The sequence below is a fragment of the Danio rerio genome, chromosome 7 (genome assembly GCF_049306965.1).
Source record: "Danio rerio strain Tuebingen ecotype United States chromosome 7, GRCz12tu, whole genome shotgun sequence".
NCBI lineage: Eukaryota > Metazoa > Chordata > Actinopteri > Cypriniformes > Danionidae > Danio > Danio rerio.
In genome coordinates this window covers 18,342,270-18,349,152 of record NC_133182.1, presented here as the reverse complement: position 1 = coordinate 18,349,152, position 6,883 = coordinate 18,342,270, and the positions used below count along the sequence as shown (strand labels likewise).

The window sequence follows — 6,883 nt, the reverse complement described above, 5'->3', positions numbered from 1 at the left end:
GTTGCAATACAGGAACTTGTAGGAAACTTACAGGAAAAAAGTTTTCCCAGAACTGGTTTGTAGCTTGAAGGGCGTCCGCTACGTAAAACATACACCAGAATAGTTGGCGGTTCCATAGACTGTGAAAATATGGACCTAGTATCCGTGACGTCACCCATAGATTTCTGAAGAGCGAAAATGAAGCTACAAATGGATGTGGCCGATGGACGTCATTTTGTTCGCGTCATTGCTCCAACCGGGGGTGACAAGCATGGGGCAAAGAGGAGGAGCATAATCGGAGCTACAGATGCCTGCTAGCATTTTACTTAGACTGGCTTTACCTGCGATTTGTTTGTGTTCTGACCACATGTGCTTGGTTGTGTACCATATCAATAAAGTGTTTAGACTTTTAAAAACACTGTTGTAATACCTTGAGCCACTAAGCATTGTTCTTATGAGGTTTTTCTACAGGCGGAAAACGTGAATTACTTCCAAACACTTACAATATAGGCTGTGTTAGTAAACGCAAGGCTATTTATGAAATCCAGGCGTAACACTGTAAGATGTTTCCGATGACTGTTCTAGAGCCTACAGCTAATCAATCTGTTAGATTCTGCATGTTCTAGAGAAAAAATATAAACAATCTTAAATAAATCATATATATTTTTAGAGATGGTAACTTTTATATAAGAATTTCACTTAACTGGGAAATGAAAGACACTTAAATGGTTTGTGAGCACAATTAAGTGCACACAGCATGCCATATTACCTGATAATTGTAATAAATAATTCCAAAAATGCAACTGACTGTGTAAAGCCATATAAAACAAAACAAAATATGATGTACAGGAGTGGTGTCAAACTCAATCCCTGGAGGGCCGAAGCCCTGCACAGTTTAGTTCCAACCCTGCTCCAACACACTTACCTGTAGGTTTCAAACAAGCCCGAAGGACTCAATTAGTTTGATCAGGTGTGTTTAATTAGGGTTAGAACTAAACTGTGCAGAGCTGCGGCCCTTGTGGAACTGAGTTTGACACCTGTGATGTACAGTATAGGCCAATTTCAGCGGCTAATCAGCCGGAATCAGCTGAGGTGAAGTGATGGTGACCAGCGAGACCTAGCTGTCACTCAAGTGGACCCGCCCTTAATTATGCAGACTTAATATAAACGAAATGGATAAGTTATAAAATAAATCACCCCCTCACAGTTGTCATGAAGGGTAATGTTAGCTATACACACCAAAATCGTTCTTTGTATCAGGCTATTTATACCTTTTTTCTGCTTTGAAGTTGGCCACTTTAACATTGGGCTCAATAGAAATGTGGCCTATAGGCTGATTCCATGCGGCTGCCATTTAAAAAGTGAAATTGAGGCTGCGGTGGGAAAAAAAACCTGGAAGTATGAGACCTGAGTCACACAGGAATGTTGTGTACCTGGCTGTATATCTTATCAGCAAAGAGAAAGTGACACATTTGAAATTGATCATTTCAACCAGACCCGAAGGTCCGTTCTGATTTAATAGTGAAAATAAAAAGGGATATCAGACCTCATTTTCAGCTAAGTTAAGGGAAATGGCACTAGTTAGCTATCGTTTTCTCTCCAAAACACATGTTTTAGATGCCATTTATCAAACTCAAATTAATAATCTGATTCTTTTACTATATTAAACCTGTCACAATACTGAATTTCAGTACTGAAATTTATAAGAACCGTCAATTTCCCACTACCATTTAAGCACTGTTAAACGCAACACAGCTGATTTGCCATAGTATTCACCAGTGCTCAACAGAAAATGACTGTGATTGACCGTGAAGGTCATCAGTTCACTGCACTTCACCGATGTTTGCCAAGTGCAAACACAGACGAGCAATCAACTGATCTTCGTGGCTTTAAAACGCTACAGGTTCCGTGTATCTACACTCAAAAAAATCATATGTTGGCGTTAATTAACTTTTTTTTGTCCACTCGTTCCACGTAACTGAGTTAAGTTACCTTTAAGAAAGAATATTAATTTTAGTGAACTTAAGTTAGTTACATAAAGGTAATGTAATGTTGTTTAGTTCAATCAATGTAACATTCATAATTTAGCTTTAATCAATGTAGTTATTTAAGTTCAATTATTCTAAAATTGATATTGTTATGTTTAACCAAATAAAAAAACAGTTTCTGTTTCATTGAGTTTATTCAATAGCATTTTTACAGTTTTACAAATTTTCCAGCAATAAAATGATTATCAAAATCCAAATACTGTCTTTATCTGTATCTTGACTTATTACAATAAGTTAAATACTGTATGTACAATATACTTTTAAATTAATATTAATACAAGTATGAAGTAAATTAAAAACAATAAATGATTTACAAAAATAAGCTTACAAAAACATCATAAAATACACTTTTCAAATTACTTTTCATATATTACAAAAAACATTTAAAAATAATATTCTGCCATTAAATGAGTTACAAAAATATACTTAGAAAAATTAAGTCTTCTTTTGTAAACTATGCTGTAACTTCTTTACACTGAAAAAGCAGATAACACTTCAGTTGTTCAAAGAAAGATTACCACTTTAAAGCAATGTAACACAATCAGCATTACATCATAAATTAGACCAACCATCACAGAACATGCAATAGCTAGACACATTCATCTCTCTGGGCACCATTTCTGCACATTTGCACCAGACACTTTCTTACAACCACTCCCTATATCTAAAAAAACAAACACACACGCAAAAAAACATTGTGCATGAAGTCTGCTTCACACAGGTGAGTGGGCTTGACAAACCACATGTAGAAGCATTCTTAATTCTTAACATTTTTTTGTATAATTAGCACATCTTGGGTGTATTGCCTCTTCTTGTTGATTTGCTGAATGTCTCCTCAATTGTAAGTCACTTTAGACAAAAGAGTCTGATAAATGTTAATGTAACTACTGTAGATTCATAAGGTGGTGTTGCACATCAAGGTTTGTGCTTCATCATGCCCAGCATCCTAAAAATGTAAAGTAAAAAAATAAAAAGTTTACCAACAGATCAAAGGTGAAAGGAGGAAATAGTTTAAGAGGAAAATGCAAAATGTAAAAAAAAAAAAAAAAAAAAAAGTAAATGGCTTACCGTGTACTCACTCACAAGGGCTTTTTCTGAATGCATTCACACCTTTTTTTCCACTGGTGATGTTCTAAACGACATGAAATGACAGTTAGTAATTTACTAAATAATTATTAGTTAAAATTACTAGTAATTTTTACTGTACATCATTTTAATGCGTGTCTAGGCATCTAAAGGCATAGTACCTGGATTATCCACAGTCTCCTCAACCAGATATGGGACAGAGGCTGAGCTGTAAACCTGAGGGAGAAAAAAGATGCGAGTGAGCAAAGATTTGTAATAATAAAATATAATAATATAAATATATAGCATTTAGAATAATATATTTATAATAATAAAAATGAAAAAAAAAACTGCAAACTACTAAACTTAAAAGTTTAAATGTGTTAGATGACCAAACATATAAGCTTACATTAAATATGTCATCATGCTAGATGTCATCCTATATACACTATATATATATATATATATATATAGTGTCACATATGCTTGTGCCAACACCACCTTTTAATTAATATTATGTAAGTTATCAAAACTGGCATTAAAACTTGATAAACTGCTTGACACTCATTTAAAATTAGACTATTTCTTACTACCAACGTTTGCAACTTTATTTTGGGGTTAATATATACCAAGTATAAAATTTCACAGGAATGCAAAAAAACTAGAAATTAATCTGCCTTTAATGTGAAAAAGACACAGGAAACATGACAATTTCATAACAATACTATACACAAACACAACATAGTATTACAAGGAAGTTCATTAATGATTCAAATGTTGTCACAGCCTCAGTATGAATACATACAAAGTAAAAAAATCTCACCTGCGTCCACATCAAGGAAAGCTTTCTGTGCACGTTCTCAATTTGTACTGTAATCTTCATCTTTTGATTCCCATATTATGGCGCCGATCTAAACGAGCTGAGAGTGATCGTTGTGGTTTGAATCTTCTGACTTCCTGTGTTGTTTTGAAACTGCGCATGTGCAGATATTACTCCACCTATTGACCAAAATGCAGTACTGCAGAAGCAACACAACTCCCTTTCATTCATGTTAATTAAGCAAGCTGTTTAAATGTGAAAACTTACTTTTTCTAATTTTTTCCAACATAACACTTTTATTTTTAGTACACAAACATAAGCAAATTGTTTAATTTAAACATAGTTATATTCTTTGGACCAACAAAAGCCAAAATTCATTTTTTTGAGTGTATGTTTGCATTCCGTGATGAGTGGTGAACTGATGACCTTCAAGGCCAATCACAGTCATTTCTGTTGAGCACTGGTAAATACCTTGGCATATCAGCAGTGTTTAAGAATGCGTTTAAATGTTAGCGGGAAATGGACATTTTTAAAACTTCAGTGCCGGGACAACACTATTACAGACAACACAAGGGTGTGCTACAATGGAATCAGGGCCAGCGCGTCCATAAAGGCGACCTAGGCGGCAGTATAGAGACTCCTCAGTTATGTCCGCGATACCTCCCCCGTGTCCTCAGATATATTCACGCATAGACGATAGATTAGAGAGGGCGGCGTCAGCGTCACCTCCATCAGCACCCGAATGTTCTCAGTTATATCCGCGCATAGGGCGGCAGAATAAAGAGCGCAGTGTCCGTGACACCTCCCTCCTTCAGCACTTGCTCGTCCTCAGTTATATCCGCGCATAGGGCAAAAGAATAAAGAGCGCTATGTCCGCGACACCTCCCTCCCTCAGCACCCACGCGTCCTTAGTTATATTCGCGCATAGAGCGCCGGAAAAGAGGTCCACCTTACCTCATTTTCATAACCGGTCACTTTCGTTTTCACATTGGGGTTGAGGGCGGCGTGATCGTCCTCTGCCTAGATCGGCAGTTCAGCTTGCTCCGGCACTGAATGGAATGCATTGCTACATAGGCTGAAGCAGGGAAGCTCCCACAGTGTTTACCTGGTGCCATTGCCCAGGAGGACACTCTTAAAGAGATTGTGATTTCGTTTGATGCCTACTATGCTTTTAATTTTTTTCATTAAACTTAACTGAATGATGTTAAAGTGATGTTTACATCATATCTGCACTTTGAAATTGCGGCAATAGCTGGAGGTTTGTAGTGCACAGCTATGTTTTTGCCATGTTTACAGTGCTTCCTCCTATACTTTCGGGTTTCTTCCCACCGCAGCCTCGCTTTTGTGTTTTAAAATGGCGGCAGAGTGAAATATCATATTATAGAGCCAGGCCTAGATGAATTTCGATGAATTGCAGTTTCAGGTACTGTACTTCCATATTAGCTTCACGAGGGAGAGCGGGAGGTTGCCGCTTAGTTGTGACCCTTAATTAATAACAGACTAAGCTGAAGAAAAATGAATGAATGAATAGCAGCTGTGATGGCCAAAACTGTACCAGAGAAATACAATAGAAACTAGAAAAAGACATTTTTAAAAATTACAGTAAACTACCATATTTCAATAACTGACAGACTTAATACACAATCGTTTTGAAAAACTAACACGTACACATTGTACCTTTGTCACACAGACAAAAACTCAGGCCCAAAAAAGCAAGAGGGGATGAGAAACACACTAATTCTGTCATGATTGTGGTTTGTGCGCACTTCCTGGTGTGTCTGTGTTATTGTCACATGGTTTTGTTTTGTTTTATTTGTGTGCGTTGTAGTGGCATGTTGGTGTTGTTTGGTCACATGAATGATTGTTTTGCCGATCAGCTGTGCTGATCAGTCGCAGCAGTTGTGGCTAATTATCATGCCTATATATGAGTGCAGAGTTTTTGTATCAATGATTATGTTTACATGGACATCAGTAATCGAATGATTTGCCATAATCTGAATAAAACAATAATATGATTAAGGTGTTCACATTAATTGCTTCCTTTCAATGTTCCTTTCATTATCACATTTTACATGTTATAACACATAGATCGATTAACATCATTACGTCACTGCGCTATCCACGTTTCCTCCGGAGATTCGTGTAGCTTTGAGTGTTTCATTTTCAATATGTCCACTTTAACTGCAGTTTGCCCCTTTCACTTTCATTCAAGAATATTTCATGCATGCCCCCTTGAGAAATGAGATATTAGATGCGAGTATGAACTGCTGGACGAGTGTAGCTGAATGGAATTTGATACCGCACACCATATGGGGAAAAAAAAAGCCTCCGCATTTCGCGATACAGGTGTCATGTGGTTGTTTACTCAGTAGGTGCAGAGAAGTGTCAATTCTAGAAATGTCAGTTTATAGTTATTCACCATTAAGTATATAAACTTTTGATTTTTATTCTATTCAAAATGAATTAAAACAACACAATTTTTTAAGTTTTTTGGGGACAACGTAATTGTTATGTTCAATCCACTTAAATAATAAAACAATTAAGATAACTTAATCGATTTATGTAGAATTGTGTGGAACCCAGTATTTTTTTACAGTGTTTTAAGGAAATTGTTAAATAGGTTACAGATTTTTACACTCACTAAGTTCACTAAGTTACTGAGAAAATAAAAAAGGTCTATTAACAACATGTTGGCAAATATTCCACGTCTGACAAGATCATGGAATTTTGAATGAGCCTATAGGGGCTGGAAATGAGGTTTAAATTACTTCAGATCCTATATGTTCCCTGGAATGTTGGAATGGCGCTCCAACAATAATTTGTTCCTAATTAATAAAGCTGACAGGTTGTTTATCAGGAAATGCAGGAAAGCGTGAGTCTGGTTACGCCTGCAATCAAACACACACAGACACAGCTAAACCAGTGATGCTCAACACTCTTTGGAATACATAACATAAATCGGTCCATTCCC

General features: G+C 36.4%; 1 long non-coding RNA gene across 2 annotated transcripts; it reads right to left on the bottom strand.

The window, feature by feature from the left end:
• Window positions 1–1,895: 1,895 nt before the first annotated feature.
• LOC137491370 (uncharacterized) lies at window positions 1,896–4,020 on the bottom strand. 2 transcript variants are annotated; one of them, XR_011011348.2, is made up of 4 exons: window positions 3,916–4,020; window positions 3,275–3,329; window positions 3,096–3,159; window positions 1,896–2,973 (listed from the first exon to the last, which is right to left on the bottom strand). It is a non-coding gene; the product is annotated as an uncharacterized lncRNA (long non-coding RNA). The 2 variants fall into 2 exon arrangements; XR_012383490.1 differs by lacking the exon at window positions 3,916–4,020 and having other exon boundaries at window positions 2,845–2,973; window positions 3,275–3,362.
• Between the last annotated feature and the right edge of the window lie 2,863 nt (window positions 4,021–6,883).